Genomic DNA, 19,328 nt, shown 5'->3' on the forward strand with positions numbered 1-19,328 from the left:
TTGACTCTCATGACCACTCAATAGTCCCTTTTGGCCTTTTGAAGACCCCTGTGAATACTTCACCTTGTTTCCTAGCTAAAGTAAATCATTACCAATCATTCTTGCCTCTTATGCTCACATACCAAATGTCATAAACGATTTAATATACTTACACTCACTCTCTCTTTCTCTCTCTCTCACTCACTCACTGCCATCCTTGCCATTTAAGGAGGAGAGAGAACACTTTTTACTCTCTTTAGGAGGGGGTTTCGCCCTTGGCCTTTCAGTTGCCCAATTTTTCAGCTTTTGCCAATGTGGCTAATTGTATATAGTTATGCCAAGATGTCACCTTTGGGCTTGCTTTATAATTCAATCATGAACTTCCCTTCAGAATCAACACCATTTTGGGTATTATGAGGGATCTTTGAAATTATAAAAATCAACCTCTTTTTCTTGCGCACACACACACACACACACACACACACACACACACACACACACTTATCTAGCTGACAAGTCCTTGGCTAACCCTTGGCTGACAGCTTCCCTTTTTGGTGCTTTAATCTTGGACAATCGACACTCGTGCACAATCGACCCTACTTGAGGAGACGCTCACCTAAGCATTCACTCTCGAATAAGGTAATCCCATTCTGAACGCACTCAGATGTGTGCACACACCCACACCCACACACGCACACACCCATCCACAAGAATGTGAGAGGGCACACACAAAGCTGTGATTATATACAGATCTTGCCTCACTACCTACATCATTCCTTCTGACTTCACAACTTTCAATGCTACGCCGATCTTGGAATTTTTTCTCACCCACTGTATTGAACTCCCGTGTCCAAAATTGGTGGTCTCTACTGCTCTCATGAGTATTGCCTTCACACCAAAAAAGCGATCAAATTCGGTGGTCTCTACTGCTCTCATGAGTATTGCCTTCACACCAAAAAGCAATCTAGTGCATTATATCTCGCCCCCTCGTTTGTGGCCTGGCTCTTTCGCTTGCGCACAACCGCCTACACATAAGCGGGATCTCTAAGCACACAGGGTCTTTTTCTGCTGCCCACTTGCACATAGAGCATCCTCTGCGCTCAGGTACCGACACCCTCAAGCCATGCGAAGTGTATTCACACACACACTCACACAAAAACAGTCCTTCTCTATAGATTTGGCATCCTTCATCGTGTCATTCTTTGGCGCTCCTGGGCCTTAGTGGAATTCGGTTCCTCCCCCATCTGGTACACAGCAGGTATGTAATGGTGAATTTTTGGACCTAGCTTTCTCTCTCTCGGCATTTCTTGCACAAGCATACGATGGTTCTCTCACTCTCTGTTCTCTCTCTCTCTCTCTCTCTCTCTCTCTCTCTCTCACACACACACACACACACACACACACACACACACACACACGCACACACACACACACACACACACGTACACCCACACACGCAGACTCAATGATCAGATCTCTGTGGGGACGAGCTTGTCTACTGCAGTAAATGGCATACCTTGACAAACTATTGGGACTTGTGGAGGATCACCTCTCCTACGGGCTTGCTGATTGGAATAACCAATTGATCATACTACCGGCATCTACAGTTCAACCCAAACATTCAGGTAGGTGCTATTGCACCTACTCAGTTCTTTATCTACACTTTAAATGGCTTCAAAAGATTAGGCTTAGATGTTTGAGCTGGGTAAGTTTCCTGCGTCCTTTTTCTCTGACATGCACTTGCACATGCTTTTCACCTTGCTTGGGTCCCACAACCCCTCACCTACATGTCATGTTTGCCATCGAGCCCTGAGTAAATGGCGGAAACACACACACACACACACACACACACACACAAAGCACACAAGAGTTGTGGTAAGGAGAGAACACACACTTCAACTCATGCTTATGCATGAACTTCCAACATTTCATACATACACACACACATTTATGTCTTTTGATGATGGTCTTCTGGTTTCTTTTGGGAAAATTTCAGAAGCAATGACAAAATACGGGCAAAATTCATAATCAACTGGAAATTAATAAAAATGTTTTTTATACATAATTGCTCATTTAGATTTATATTCAGTCATATGAGAATCTAATGTGTTGTGGCCCTATGGCTAGCTGTACCTTGCTGCGGATAAGACGCAATTGGGTATTGGGCACTATTTCTTAGAGATGGTAATGATCCACAAGAGGCACAATGGTGGTGTTTGTCTGTGATAGGCAACATACCATATATTTCTGCAAGTTCTGATTGGTTATAAATCGTATGCCTTGGGATTTGGAAGGCGATACATATCTGACAAGGCTGGTCTACATATAGATAGAGTATGGCTGATCTGTATTGCTTGAATTTTTGGACTATATGAGTCTTCACCTGGTTTGAGTTCATGGTCATACGTGTCGATACATAAAAATACAGAATTCAATACAATTAACTGCCTTACAATGCATATTACTTGCAGAAATTAATGTTTTCTCTTCAATGGACAAGATGTTGATGTGAATGTGGTTTACTGGTATGATTTGTGGTATCCTCTTATACATGAACTAAATACTTGGACGCCACCTCTCTCACCTTCTTATTCTCTGGCTTGATTGGTTTGCCTAAGTACTGGGAAGTGATCTCTCCCACCTCCTTATTATCTCTGGCTTGAATGTATATGTGATCGGCATACAGGTAGGTATATGTAGCCTACTAATACTTTGAGATGGTCTTTTGCAGGTGATACTAGCCTTTTTTCACATTTATGGTGGTATATGTATGACTATAGCTGTAGGGATATATCTGAGCTTATTCACTTCAATAAATTCAGTGCTGGGAACTGATTTTCAACAATTTTCCTCTTTGTTGAATAGATGCATAATGTTGAAGCTAGAATTAAGATTTTAGTTTGAACATACTCCAAGATTCTTTAAAAATGGAGCCTTAATCCTCACGTGAGGGTCTCGAAGGAGATGGCATTGGATTGAACTTTTGAAAATTGGTTCAAATTACAAAGGTGGTGCTGTCCGATTTTTTCTAGAATTAAAGGATGAAACATTATCACAAATAAATAGCCCATTCTAGATGCTGGTGGTTTTGGCCTTTTCACTTACTAACATTTTGCGATGAAAATACTTTGGATTGTTGGTATTTCTTGTGGATTTTTACTTTATGCTGAAAATAAACATTGTCTGGTTCTTGGGTTGATCATAAACACGGTTTTAGCTCTGATATTCTCTTAAACTTTTACATGTTGAAGGCAAATTGAGACTCAAACATCTACCTATCAGGAAGGCTCTGGTAGGCTAGGTGCGGGATCCTTTAAGCACACACACAGTAGACATACAACTTCCATTGGGTTACCCACATGGATTGCAGTTCGACACTCAGATCTGGTTTACATAGATTGGGTTAAATTGATTTTTCACTTACTAGCTTGAGGTGTTATTGATCTTTCGAGCTCAATTAGCTTTATAGATATGCTTATGCCTCTGGTAAGGATCTTGGAAGAGGAGCTAATGACTGGATCTTTTGCAAATGCAATCTGTATATGAGTAACATGCTGCCCAACTTAAACATCCGCCTAGCAAAATGGTCCTACAGACATGTACTTCTATCTTTGTATGCAGGAACTCACTTTGGATGAAGGTAAGTATATATTGGTGAATTCACAATTATAAAATACTTTTTCATGCTATATTTTCTTAGTGGATAGATGCATAATTTTTGAAGCAAACGTTTACTCTGAAATTAGTTCAATGAATGTAAAAAGAGCCTTAATCCTCAAGTGGGGTCTCGGATGAGATGGCAGTAGACTGGACTTTTGAAAATTGATCCAATTTACAAAGGAGATGCTGTCCGATTTTGTTTGGAATTAAATGATGTAAAACAATATCGGAAATAAATTGCTCATTCTTTTAATATAATATTCGATCTATGTTATGTTGTTAGTTTTTGCTGTAATTTTTGACACCAATAACAAGGGGAGGGAGTCGTTGACACCTGTCTTCCCAAGTAATGCCAGTTCTGACGGTCTTGTGTTTCTTGGATGGTGACAAGTAAGAGATTCTTTCCTTGGGATTACAACAAAAACTGCAGCAGTAACGGAAGATCGTCCAATGTACCAACAAATGTACCAGTTGGATCCTTCTACATGTAGATGTAGTGGAAGCTCATCCCAAAGGATGGGCACATACGTTACAGATATTATATTGTAGTGATCAAAGATCAAATTTTTGATCTAAATGATTGTATTATCCATTAGATACAGAATTTTGTATTGGCGTATATGAAATGATTTATGACATCTTGTTTTAAAATATTGTTATTTAATATATTATCTAACTCAATTGTCTAAGTATGGTTCAATTATGAGGGGATTTTTCATACTTAAACACACAGAGACAAACACCTTGCCATCTAAGGAGAGAGGATAGCAGTTGCCTCTACAAGATAGGCACTCCCCATCATATACTCTCTCTCTCTCTCTCTCTCTCTCTCTCTCTCTCTCTCTCTCTCTCTCTCTCTCTCTCTCTCACTCTCTCAAGAACAGTATTTCAACATTTTGAGTATTTAAAAAAAATTTGTTGCAATACTTAAAAATGCGAGTTGTATATAGTATATTCACCACAAAAATAATTACATAAAAAAGCCCCGCTCAAAGAGAGGCAAGGCATCACCAGTACATTAACGTCCCACTAACATGAGCCCCTCTCAATCACTTAGGCACACTCAACTAGCAAGGGAGCCACCCCAATACTCAGAACAAAGCTTAACTAGGAGCCAACCTGAAACATGAGTTGAATCATAGGCGTTGTACGACCTCTTATGAAGAGCTCTAGAGAGAGCTCGCTGACCTAAGAGCACTATCCTTGAGTTACCACCCAGCCATAGGAGTTCTCTTTATAAAGACTTAGACCTTGGCCGTTCACTTGGTTGGACGAGACCCAATCCTTAGTGTGCAATGCTACCTACACACAAGGCCTTCTGAGATCCCGTGTGGACTCCACCCCTTAGCTCTACACAAGCAGTGTGCACTAGGCACCCTACTTGCGCATTCCACGTGTCCTCCATGGTCTCGATGCTATGGAGGATGTGGCATTGCCTCCCTCTGAAGCAAAGTTTACATCCTCGTAAACATCCTTGGACCCCTGAGGACAGAAAATCATAAGGTAAAAACTCTCTTTTCCTGAGCTCAACTTTGAGCTCCTGATCCTCTTCAAGTGAGTTCTCTCATCGAAAACTCCTTGTTACCTTGAGAGTTTACTATTGTAACTCCTCTTACATCTAAATGGCAACCCCTAACCTCTTAGGTTCTTGAGTGATAACAATTATCATTGACACTTTAATCCCCTAATACATAGACCAAGCATCCCATACTACTTGTTGGACAATATGATGTCTCCTATTGGTGAATGGTCGATTACCAGCTAGGAATTGTGTACACAATTGTGGGAAAAGGAGGATTATCGGACAATATGATGTTCTCTATTGGTGAATGGTCGATTCCCAACTAGGGAATTGTGTACACACTTGTGGGAAAAGGAGGATTTCTTGTCTTGGAAACAAGTTAGTGGGTAGATGGCCAAAGATGCCAAGTCAATAATCATCTGGCCATTCTATACTTTCTTCCTCCCTTAAGGACTTTACATGTCCTTGTATAAAACCATTGGAATTAGGGTTCCATAGAAACACACACAGCTTGGAGAAGATGAAGGAAGCTCAAGGCACACAACAGAGAGTGTGTTACTTAGTGTGCAATGGAAAGATAGATAGCCTTAGATAGATGGGCGTATATACAATGCTCGGGGGGAAAAACCTCCTAAAGAGGGAAAAAATGCCCTGTTGGTCCTAGTGTGTTCACACACATTACTACCACATGTATATGGTAACAAATCCCCCCTAGAGTGATGCAGTGAACTAGAGCTGGCACATGAGTAAAGGAAAGTGCCATGCCCTGAGGACATGATCAGTCCACAAAGGGGAGTAAGCCCAAAGCTTTGTGGAAAGCTTCAAGCTTCTCACGAGACAATGCCTTTGTGAAAAGATCTGCAAGGTTGTCATGTGTTGGCACATAAGCCAGGCTTATCTCTTCGGCTGAGAGCCTCTAACTGACATAGTGGTAATGCACCTCAATGTGCTTTGTGTGAGCATGAAAAACTGGGTTTCTCGCAACTCCCAATGTGCTTTGACTGTCAGTGTAGATAGCGTTGGCAGTGTCTTGTCTAACACCCAAATCAGCCATAAGGCGTCTGAGCCATACACACTCAACCGTAGCTGTGAAGACTGCCCTGTACACAATCTCACAACTCAAAGTGGCCACAATAGGTTGCCTCTTGCTCAACCATGATATACATAAACTGCCAAGCACGAAACAAAAACCACTTGTGGACACTCGTGTGTCAAAACAACCAGCCCAATCTGAGTCCAAAAAAGCATGTAAGTTTGGCGGCAATGATCCCACCTTGGGATAAAACAAGCCAAGATGTAAAGTGCCACTAAGGTAGTGAAAAATCCTCTTGACAACCTGCCAATGCTTAGGGGCTATGCATAAATCTGTTGACCTGTGAGACTGTAAACTGAACATCTGGCCTTGTGTTGCATACATAAATGAGGCATCCAACAGCAGTTTGGTAAACAGTGATATCTGCAGGATCATCAGCATCATTTAGATTCAATTTCAAACATGTTTCCATGGGAGTGGCGATAGGTTTGCAAATCCTCAAGTCCAAACTTACATAGCAATGTCTCTATGTAACTTTTTTGACACAAGGCAATACCACCATCACACTGCTTAAACTGTATGCCCAAGGGATGATGCAACATCCACAAATCTTTCATCTTGAAAGTAGCATTCAAATCAGCCTTAAATTCAGCAATATGTCTCTCATTTGGTCTAGTGATCAGCAAAACATCTACATAAAGAACCACAATGAGAAGTACATCACCCTCACGCTTTACATACAATGTGCTTTCTGTTGGACTGTTACGAAAGCCTTGTTTGACCAAATGAGTGTCAGCTTTCTCATACCAAGCACGAAAAGATTGCTTCAACCCATACAAAGCCTTGTTACATTTGCACACTTTGTCCTCTTGTCCTTCCTTGACAAAACCGCGAGGCTGCGTTACATAAACTTCTTCAAATATGTCACTATTCAAGAAATCAATAACAATGTCTGATTGATGTACATCCCAACCAAAATGAGCTGCCAATGCACATAGAAAACGCACAATAGTCATACAACAAGTGAGAGAAAAAGTCTCTTCATAATCTATGCCTTTTTGTTGTGCATAACCCTTTGCAACAAGTCGAGACTTATGGCGATCTATCTCACCATCCAGCTTGCGTTTCAACTTGTAAACCCACTTCATACCAATGGCCTTTTTTTTCAGGAGGCAAATCACATAAAGTCCATGTGTCATTTTCTATAAGTGCATCATATTCTGATTACATGGCAGCCATCCAATTTTCTGAATTTTGTGTTTCATCAAAAGACAAAGGTTCCTCAACATCATGTAAGCTAGACACAGCCAAAGCATAACAATTTGATGCATAAGATGCATGGCGAGAGCCTGAACGAGTACGACCAGACAAAGGTGCATCCAATGTACTGTCACGCAAAGTGTGCACCAGCCACTTTGGCATATCTCTAGCCTGCTCATTTTCAGCCCTTTCCTCATCAAGTACATCATGTACATCTGCATCAGTAATAGGCTGATCTATAACATTTTCGAAAACCCCCATAGGCTGTACATTTGCCTCATTGGAATTTACATTCAAACTTCCACCGCTAAAAAGAGGCAACAAAGTGTCATAAATGTCCTGTGAGCTTACATTAGTGTCTCTAGTACATGACAGCAAGGGCTGAACAGAATCTTCCACAAACACTACATCCCGTGAAACCAAAATACACTTTGTTTGCGGATGATACAACCTGTAACCTTTGCTTTCAGCACTATAACCAACAAAAATACATTTGACAGCCTTATCATCCAATTTTTTGGACTGCACTTGTGGCACTAAACCATAAGCCAAACAGCCAAAAACATGCATGTGCACAATAGATGGCTTTCTATCATGCCATGCTTCATATGGAGTCACAGACTGCAATGCTTTTGTAGGACACCTGTTGAGTACATAAGTGGCACACATGACAGCCTTGAGCCAAAAAGGAATGTGGTAAAGCTTGACTCTTGACCATACATCTTGCCATTCTCGTAAGAGACCTGTTTTTCCTCTCAACAACACCATTTTGCTGAGGTGTATAAGGGACTGTACATTGGTATTTTATCCCATGACTAGCCAGAAATGCATTAAATTCATGAGACATATACTCCCCCCCTCAATCGAATGGAGCGTGTCCATAGTACTTTTTGATACATTTTCAGCCATAGCCAAAAATTGTTTGAAGCACATAAAAACTTCAAAATTCGCTTTAAGTGGAAATACCCATGCATGCCTGGAGTAATCATCAATGGAAGTCACGAAGTACAAGTAATTTCCCAAGGACGGAGTTTGCATGGGCCCACAAGCAACACTATGCACAAGCTGCAACCTGCATGTGGCCCTAACTGAACCATCCTTTGGAAACTTAGAACGCTGCATTTTACCCAAATAACAGCCTTCACAAACATGTTTGACAAGTGCTTCAAGAGGTGGCAAAGAAGCAACCATATCAAGTTTCTGCAAACGCAGCAAACTGGCAAAATTCAGATGACCAAAACGTGCATGCTAAAGTTTTGCATTTGAAATAGCCCTTGAATCTGCAACTACATTTGCAAAATTTTGTCCACACTTGTCATACAAAGTGAGCTTATACAGTCCATGGCACAAAAGGCCAGATGCAACAATTTCATCAGCAAAACTGAGATCATGAACCGTACATGTGTCATCCACAAATTTGACTACAAGTCCAAGTCTAGCAAGTGCAGATACGAACAAAAGATTCTTCTTGATCCCAGGTACATAAAGTGCAACAATGAGTGTGAAAGAACTGCCATTTGTAGCAATGAGCACAATCTTTTGGATAAGAGGCATTGTTGGCACAAGTGGTTGAATTCCCATGAGGGATAGACTCGAGAGAGGTGAACAATTCACGATGTGAGGAAATGTGCTTTGTAGCATCACTGTCAAAATACCACACATGTGAATCTGCAACAACTGACAGACATGCATCATGGACAACAGGATTGTAAGTGCACTTTGCACTAAAAGCCCATTCTGCATCAACATCAGCATCACAGACTCCTTTCACAAAATACTCAACAATGGCTGCATTTGTAGTGGAACCAACATTTGCAGTGGAACCACCCTCTTTTTTCTTAGCCTCTTTGGCCTTCGGACACTGCTTGATCAAGTGATCATTAGCTTTACAATAATGGCAGCGCATCTTCTTTTTGCCCTTATCACCAGAATTTCCAGACGAATTGCATCCAACAGAAGCATTAGGAACAGAAGTTTTGCCACTCGCAGCAGAACCATAAGAAGTGGTTGCATTGCTGTTACCACCCTTTCTTTGAGAAGCAACAAAAGCCTGTTCAACTACACGCTGCCTAGTCCTGTTTTCTCTGGAAAGTGACTCTTGCAACAACAATGTGCATAATGCATCAAACTTGACAAATTTAGGATTTCCTTGGGTCATAAGTCTCCAAGTACTAGCAAAAGTCTGGTAAGAATCTGGTAAGGCATCAAGAACAGTCTGCACAAGGGAACTGTCTGAAATGACTTCACCTGCAGAAATAAGTTACTCATTGATATCCTTGACACCAACAAGGAAAGTGTCCATATCATCTTCCTCATGCATAATCTTCGATTCCAGCTCTTTACGCAGCAAAGAAATTTTAGCGTCATTGCGGCTTGCATAAAGACCTGCTAGAATATCCCAAGCCTGTTTTGCAGATTTTGCCAAACGAATGTGAGGAACAATGGTGCGCTTCACAGACAACGCAATCAATGCATGAGCCTGCGCATTCTTTACATCCCAATGAGCTTGTTCTGTCGTTGGCAAAACAACTCTAATACCAGCAATCCTTGCAGCAAGACGTGCAACAATCTCAACATCGCCTGCATCCTCAGAACCAGGACGTACATCAATGCCTTGCACAATATTCCAGACGCCCTTTGACACAAGAACATGTTGCATCATGTAAGCCCACATAGGGTAATTGTCCCCATCGAATCTGTCCTCAGCAACAAACACCTTGAACACATCTGTGTTGTTATCAGCCATGATAAATGTCTGCACCTGATGTGAAAACTGTCCGAAATGAGGAGAAACTGAGTGAGACCTGCACGTGCTATATAGCACAACCCGCAATAGACTGTATAGGACCTGTTATGCAAAAAACGGCACTGACAGAAATTCTGCACAAAATGACGCAATTGCCTGTGCGAACCTACCTAAAGTGGAAACGGAGGCCGAAATGAGCCCAAATCAGAAAGCTGAGCAGACTCAAAATTTTTGTCGACCTACAAAGGCTCGCCAAAGCTCATAGAAATCGGAGAAAGTGAGCAGGCGTGTGCTAGAGCTGTTGGCGACTAAGCCCGGGAGGGTGCAACCTGCTCTGATACCAATTGTTGGAATTAGGGTTGCAGAGAAACACACACAGCTTAGAGAAGACGAAGGAAGCTCAAGGCACACAACTGAGAATGTGTTACTTAGTGTGCAAAGATAGCCCTAGAGTGATGGACGTATATACAATGCTTGGGGAAAAAAAATGCCCCGGTGGTCCTATTGTGTTCACACACACATCACCACCACATGTATATAGTAACAAAAACTTATTTAGGTGTACAACCTCTTGGACTTAACCTTTTACCCCTGGGATAGAAGCTGAGCACAAAAACTTAGACAAAGTTTATTGGCCTTGTCTTGCTTCCCATAGTCTAGATAGTTAGTTACAGCTAACCTTATAAATTTGAATGGTAACAACATATATTACTAACATACGCCTCACTGGGAATTTGAAATGCCTACGTCATTGGGTGAAGGTATTTTTTTCCCATCCTTAAAAATGAGTGTCGAGTCATTGCCAATTTCAATAAATTGGCCTTCATCTTTAAGTTTCGCTACCTCTATGGTATGTACTTTAAAGGCAGATGTTTCTTCTAGACACATGCCATGCCTTTGATGCACATCACTGTGTATAAGTGCCATATACATTCTCTACTTCTTGGAGCTTTTGTACATGCATGTTAACACATGCCTCTCACGTGTTTTTAAACTCTATTTTATCATTTACCTATCTCTTGTTGTGAGGGGCCTATATATCTGGCTTTTCCCCTCTCTTTTTATAGTGGACACCAAGTAATGTGTGCCATATTATAATTTATAGTCTTGTTTTGTTGGTCACAGGTAAGACCTACTTACCATGAACTATCTTTGAAGCCCCCCCCCCCCCCCAACAAACTATGTCAAGTCCTCTCGACATCCTATATACCAATCAAAAGATTCGCCATTAAGTACCATCACCATGATGCAAATGTATCAAAAGATTGGCCATTAAGTACCATCTCCATGATGCAAATGCATGTACGTGTATTTAAAAATAAATAATGTGCTCTAAGCACTATGTGTCTAAAGGTGTGCCACGTGCACTTCGTGCCTAATGTGCACCCTTATGAGTGTCATCTTGCGGGTGAGGTCGAATATTTTCTCCCTCGATTTCTAGTTGTATTTTTAAAAGTACTACACCCATCCTTTTTATTGTGCTTTTGTGGACTCTTGTGCTTTTCTTTCCTAAAAACACACTTTAAAATAATGCCACGGTTCTCCTTTTTATGCTTTATAGGTCATCTGAGTTCTCTACCTCTTTTGTGTCTTTAATTGAAAGCTCTCTCTCTCTCTCTCTCTCTCTCTCTCTCTCTCTCACACACACACAGAATAATCTCTCTCTTTAAGGAATTGTATTGATAATAACCCTTTTTCCTCTCTGTTTGTCTAAGGTCGAGGTCTAGGCATTCATATTTGAGAAAACATAGCCCTCTCTCTCTTTCTCTCCTGCAAGAGTGGAGCAAGTCTCTCTCTAAAAATTCTCTCCCTTGGGCACACTTGTTAAAAAATCTCTTGTTAGCCCTTCGATTGGCATGCTTGCCCTTCAAAAGTTCAAAATTGTATAGCTTTTGAAACATTTCAAGGTATTTTTAAAAGGTAGCTCACATTTTCATCTATTGAAGATGGGTAAGATACCCCAAAAGGGCCAAATGCCTAGCAAAAAGCCACCTTGTTGGTAGTGCTTGGTCTCTATCTTGCTAGAAAGTTCGATCGTCTCTCTCCTTGCAAGCCTTGGCCTACATTTTACTAAAAACTTTGACTCTCTTTAAGAGCCAGGTTCAACTTTGCGAGAATCCCCTCGTTCATGCGTCCCTTGTCCACCAGTCCTTCCTTGTGAAGCTTGCCCGCCTTTCCCTCGGCAACCCTTGCTACCTCAATTGCCTTGCAATCTATAGCATCCTTACCATGTGATTTTCTACAATAAGCTTACAACGGAAGTTTCTCGCGATTGCATGTTTCCATCACATGGCATAAGCAACCTAGCAAGCTGCCACACAACGAATGTCTAACCTGCAATTTTAATGCTATGTTCCCATAAGATCTACTTTCCATAACTCAAAATTTTTCCTCATCTCTTCCTTTCCATGGACTAGTCCAAGCATACTTTCTCTCTCATTCTTGCCTCGAGGAAGCCCTCTCGTCCCAAACTGGCCTATATCTGCCTCGCTAAACAACTCATTCAAGCTTATGAGCTTGCAAAAATTACAAACCCTCTACCTCTCAGCAATTAATATACTCAAGCTCAATTTGAAAGCACAGTTGTAAGCTTCCATATAATGAAACTTCAAATTGACATAAACAAAGAATCATTAAAAGTGCAATGCAAGAAAGATTACCTCTTTCCAAACAAGCAAAGGAAAAGTATCACCTAATATATGTGTACTTGCATGGATCCCTACTCACATGCAAAGATACCACCTGCTCTGATACCAATGAAATATAAGCCAAATCCTAGGTATCGTACGCCTCTCATGAAGAGCTCTAGAGAGAGCTCACTGATCTTGGAGCACTGCCAATGAATTACTAGCCAACCATAGGAGTCCTCTTAATAATAAAGACTTAGACCTTGGCCATTCACAATAGGCCGAAAAAGATCCAATCCTTAGTGTGCCGGGCTACACACCCCTTTGGCCAATCTAGGCCATCTGAGATCACGTGTGGAGTCCATCCCCTAGCTCTACACGAGCAGTGTGCACTAGGCACCCTACCTGTGCATTCCACGTGTGCTCCATGGTCCCAATGTTATGGAGGATGTGACACAACCATCTGAGGAGAAAACAAAGGGAGATCGAGCCCGAACGGGATTGCCACCTGGCGAGGCAGGCTGTCACCCCACCCAGGACTGTGCTCCAAACTGGCAAGAGATGACGATCCTAAAAACTGAAGACTATAAGACCTACGCCTATTGCAGGGACACCACCTAGCAACACTTCAGACACTTGTCAATACGATGTTGTTGATTGGAGAACATAACTCCTCCAAGAAGTCGATAAACCTACACACAAAACTACAGCCCAACCAACAATACCAAAATTGTCCGAAAAGCCTCATTCAAAGCCGACCAACATACCCAAAAACCCTTCTTCAATATATTGTAGGCCTTGTGTTTTAGGGAAACTGGCTCCATCGGCATCGAGGGCCTGGCAAGATGTCGTAGCTCCCGAACTAGGTCAGCTTTGCTCGCTCCTACGCCTCAATAGGCACCCTCAAAATGGGCTTCATCCAAAGCCTTGGCTCTACATCCCTACCAATGATGTAGCAACGTTCCCCGCATCTCTTGGAGTGGCCACCAAGGCATCTTAGTTTCCAAAAAAGAAGGGTCAAGGGAGTTTGTCCTAAGGAGACGAGGTTAACTAGCCAAGACCCCCTCCCTTGGGGGCACCCTCGTAACTGAGGCCTTTACCCTCCTCACCCCCATCCTCAAAGTCAAACTTGTGTGAACCCTATAGAATAAGTAGACACTTTTCTTACTTACCATTCTAGTACAACATTGGAAGAAACAACTTTGGCATTCAACTCGATACCTTTCTTGAAGGGTGGAACAAGATTGAAGAGAGAGTCTTCAATCTTGTTCCACCCTTCAAGAAAGGATTGAATCTCAAAGTTCTTTCTTGCAATGTTATACTAGAATGGTAAGTAGGCAAAGTGTCCACCTATGCCATAGGTTCCTTGGCGGTTTCACTAGAGTGGTAACAAGTCAAAGTGCGACCTATGCCAAGAGTTTCTTGGGGTTGCCCCATGTCACAAAGCGAGTGGCTCTCTCACTTTTCCCTAATGGTGCCCCTTTACTCTTGGAAATATAGAGTATTTTGATTTGGCACCTTTGTGAGATTGTTTTGGAAGGCCTGCATACCTGGAAATTCCATTGGAATAGTTAGCACCCTTACATACTTCTCTTTGTGTAATTGATAGTGTGAAGTGTTATTAATCATGGGCATTTAATGGCATCACCAAGTAGCATAGAATAGGTAGCATATGTGTTTTTATTCATGTGCAATGTGTTGTTCTATGCGCAATCAAATTTTGCATTATCTTAGCGGGTACCTTTTAATGATGATTAAACTAAAGGTAACTTGGCAATGACAAAAGTGTTTTGGCATTGCATATAGAAATTTAATCATGTAGGGTCGTTCAATAGCTCCATATATGTTTAGGCCATAACAAGCATAAAAGAGGCATTAGGGCCTCCACAATACTCAGCTAAGAAGCTTAGTCAAGGGAGGGCCCTAACTTTGTAGCAGTACATCGGCATCTATAAACAAACTCATGAATTGGGTTCCCTAAGAACCAAACAACTTGAAAATTGGGGTTTGAATACACCTAAAGCTCAAGAAAAATGTACAGAATTAAGTAAATGAAAGAATATTGGAGAACCTTGATTGTCCTAGATTCCCGAATATTGGATAACTTTAGGTTCATGAGGTTTTCGCAATTGAATAACATCCCGGGGATTCACTCTATATACAAAATGGGATGCCACCTGCGAGCGGACAACTTTGATAAAATCTTCATATATGATTCATATTAGGAAATATGACCCCCCTTTTTACGCTTATACGATAATCAATGTAGAAAAATATAATACCCCTATCTTACATATAAAACTTAAGTCTCACATGATCTAACTAAGAGAAACTAGTCGAAGAGCGTGTAGCATAGTGGCAAGCAACGTACTAAGGAACCACTTCTGTTGATAACTATATGTATCTTCAATGTGTCTTAGTTTAACTTTCAAGCTATTGCCCGTTCAACCTACACTCTAGCTACTCGTTTAATTCCAACCCATCTAAATTACTCAAAAAACATGGCTATAAAGTTGTGTAAGGTTCTCCGTGCAAATTTGCATCTATACAAACTCTTTATAGCTTTCATCCCTCTAACAAATGAACTATAATCACAAAACAAGAAATTGTTACAAAGAAGTATTAGTTCTTGCATGTATCTTTGTAGCTATTGACTCACAAGTTCGAGGCCCCATACTCTTTTGGGAAGCCATGATTTTGAAACACAAAAACTTCCTCTCATTTCCCCCTTTTCTCACTTCTTTCCCCAACACCCCCCCCAACAATAAATATGATACCCCCTTCCTTATTTTTAAGCTTGGGAGATAAATTATTGGGGGCCTGCTCCTCACTTATACACTTATGAAACTTGTAAAAATAACTCCCTCCCCTGCACTTACGTGGTGCGGTAAGTTTTTCACGGCGAATCCCCCGGGAATAACATAAATTGAGTGAAGATTATTTCCATGAGTTTAGTGGAACAAAAAGGGGGTAAAATCCTCTCCAAAAACCAATATATACCCTAAATTTCTCATTCCTCACACAACAATCCCTAAGTGTGTATTCTACTCATAGAAACGTCATGAAGGTGTTGGGGTATAGGCGCCTGTGCTTTGCCTGGCCGCCCAGAGTCTGGGCGCCCACTGACTTGTATACCTTATACATAGCATAAGTGTATAGGGGGCTGCTCACTCTTTGAGTCTCCCCACCCACATCGTGTGTGTCTCTCCTTCTCTCTCTCTCACTCTCCGTCTGTGGTGCTCCCCGATCCCCTTCAATTGGTATCAGAGCGTAGGTGCGGAGGGAGCGCGTGTGTGCACAGTCACGACGACAGCGGAGAGCCAGTTTCATTCCCGAAATCGCGTCCGCGCACTTTCAAGAGTGCAAACAGGGTTTCGACTTTGGCATCGACAAATTCAGCTTTCCGAGAGCTTTTCTTGCAGGTGTGCTGTCGTTTTACCCCCCTTTTGAAGCCATTCGAGTCATCAAAAACTTCATTCGAGCTACGGTTGAGGAGCTGCATTTTTCAGCCCTCTTTTGGCAGTTTATGCTGAGTTTTTGGGTCGAAACGGAGGTTTTTGGCATAGCTTTCACACCCGGACTCAGATACATGTGATCCAGGAGTCTACCTTGGGGTTTTGGCACGCTTTGGACGCGCTCGTCATATCAGAATTTTAAAATTCTGAACGCTGAATTTTTTGCAGCAGCAGTTGTTTATTGTGTGTCGAGGATTCCACACATGGTTTGCTCTCAGATGTGAGAGTGATATTTGCTGCAAGTTTCCTCACAGGTGGGAGGATACGATGTATGCCTTATGTGGTTTGATGCTCAGGGAGACTAATGTGATTGCATTTTGAGCTCGGCAATGTATGCCTCGAGCATGTTTTTTGGCAGTCATAGGTAGAGCAGATATTTGTGTACTAGATTTGCAGGTGTTTGCAATGATGTATGCAAAGTGTGGAGATTGGTGCATGCATTTGGAGTGCGGTTTGATGCGCTTTGGTTGCTCATGGTTTTGAGCGTGCAGTCAGTTTGGTTACTGGTTTTGTGGCCGTTTTACTAACAAAACTCTGGCGAAATTTTCCCAGGAGTTTTATGCGTATCATTTATGCGATCTAGGTAGAGATTGCGGGTTGCACTCAACATTTGCGTGCGGTGTTCTCTGCAGGTGGGAGATTTGTGCGTGTGTATGCATCGATACCGCACAGTGTGGGATTGGTGATTAGCTCACGGTTTGACAGGCGTACAATTATCTTGGCACACTCACAAGAGTGAGTATTGTGATGTATGCTTGTGTGGCTACGAGCTAGGTAGCCGGATTCGAGCACTAATGGCTTGAGGTTTTTCAGCAGGTTTCAGCTACAGGTTTACAAGTTTACAGGCAGGTTTGAGGGCTTATTTGGGTGCTGAATTTTCAGCCATTGTTTCCTCTTTGCAGGTGTCCATGTATGGCTCAGTTGTAGGCTGATCTGGGACACGTTTGTGACTTGTTTATGCAGCTGTTTAAGAGCTGAATTTTGGGGCTGATTTACAGCCATATTTGCAGACTTTTGTTGATGCGATTCGAGCCAGTTTAGGGCTGATTTGGTTGACATTTGCTACTCATTGTTGGTTGCTCTTTTGCGAGCATTATGGCTGATTTTTCATTTGACTTCCAGCGTTATGATCTGACACAGTTTGATGGTGCAGATTTTGTTGCTTGGAAGGAACATATGCTTGTTGCATTGACGGATTTGGGGCAGGATAAACCCTTGCGTGGTTTATCGGTGAAGCCCAATTCTATGCGTGATGATGATTGGGAGGATCTTGATGAGTTAGCCATGTCTACGATTTGTTTGCATCTGGTTGAGTCTGTTTACTGGCAGGTCTCGAGGGAGACTACAACTCATGATTTATGGCAGAGTTTACATGCTATGTACGCGACATCCATGTCTACAGGGAAGTCTAGTCCCACTTCTATGTCCATGGGAGAGATTGATCCCACATGCAAGTCTCGACGGCATAGAGACTTGACATGTTGGCATTGTGGACATAGAGGGCACATTAGGCGTCGATGTTTCAGGCGTTTGAGACAATGGAGGCGACAGATGCGTGATGCAGATTTGGGCATGACAGATGCTAGTGAGATCAGTACGGTGGTTACTGAGTATGATTGTGACGGCGATGTCACATTTACATCTAGCTTGTCTTCAGACGAGATCTTATGTCTACGGATTGCATATCGGATTGCACATTGTCTTCACATTGGTTACTAGATTCAGATGCTACTTTCCATGTCACGTCGCATCGTGAGTGGTTTAGCACACTTTCTAGTGGGAGACTTGGTTGTGTGCACATGGCTGATGGTGTTGTGTATGACATTGAGGGTGTAGGAGACGTATGTTTGTCCTTGCCCATTGGTATGAGATTTACCTTGCGTCATGTGAGTTATGTGTCAGATCTGAGACGGGATTTGATCTCAGTCAGACAGTTACGGTATAGTGGATATCGGGTATCGCTGCTTGAGCGATCTTTTGCGTTGCATTTGGGTTCGCTAGTGATTGCGAGAGGTGCCAAGAGTGGTACAGGTTACCCATTGCATGTGGATCACGGGAGAGACGGTGTTGTCTCTGTGATCATGCAGCCAGGTAGAGAGCGAGAGAGCAGGCGAGTCTCTTTTGCTCATGGGTTGCAGGATGCTTTGCATGGAGTGCAGAGTAGTGAGCTCGTTGTGCACACAGTTGGGGAACGACTTGAGCAGTCACACAGAGAGGTGACAGAGTCAGACATGCATGCTTTGCTAGTGACTGAGCAAAGCAGAGAGTCAGTTGTGCGAGATACTTCTATGCAAGATAGACAGGTAGAGCGGTCTTTCTCTAGTGAGTCACGATAGGAGGATGTTGTGCAAGAGTCTATCCATACGGAGTTAGAGCATGAGAGCTCTAGTGAGTCACAGCAGATTGAGTGGTCATGTTTGCAGTGGATGATTGCAGAGGAGATTGAGATGTCAGCGATTATGCAGTCATTCCTTTCTATGCTCGACAGTGAGCATGGGGATATAGTTGTGCAGGATATGTCTTCCAGCAGACACCTAGAGCAGTTGGTGTGCTATGAGGTTGCACGACAGGTTGATGCGTCTTTTGTGGACAGTCAGGAGATGCATGTGGCTGACACGCCTTGTCAGTCAGAGATGCCTATTGCCAGGGATATATATGTTGATGCATGCTCCGTAGAGCTAGCAGTGCCCGCTAGCATTGCATCGGCATTCGGTGGTCTCATGTATGAGATGCTGATCTTGAGACCGGATATCGCAGCTGTAGTGGGAGCATTTGCAGTTGGGGTTGTCAGTCGTTTGTTGACTGATGATGGCATAGTGCACGAGGGAGATATGCAGGTATTGCATACATACTTGCAGTACGTGTGCGGTACGTCTGGTGGTGTATGGACTTACACGGGAGCAGGACAGCCGGATGCACACGATCACAGCCAGCCAGTGGGCATCGGTTGAGAGCGGTTTTCTCTCATCTTTTGTAGTCTTTAGAC

This window comes from Adiantum capillus-veneris, chromosome 6 (genome assembly GCF_014529385.1).
Source record: "Adiantum capillus-veneris isolate H3 chromosome 6, ASM1452938v2, whole genome shotgun sequence".
Lineage (NCBI taxonomy): Eukaryota > Viridiplantae > Streptophyta > Polypodiopsida > Polypodiales > Pteridaceae > Adiantum > Adiantum capillus-veneris.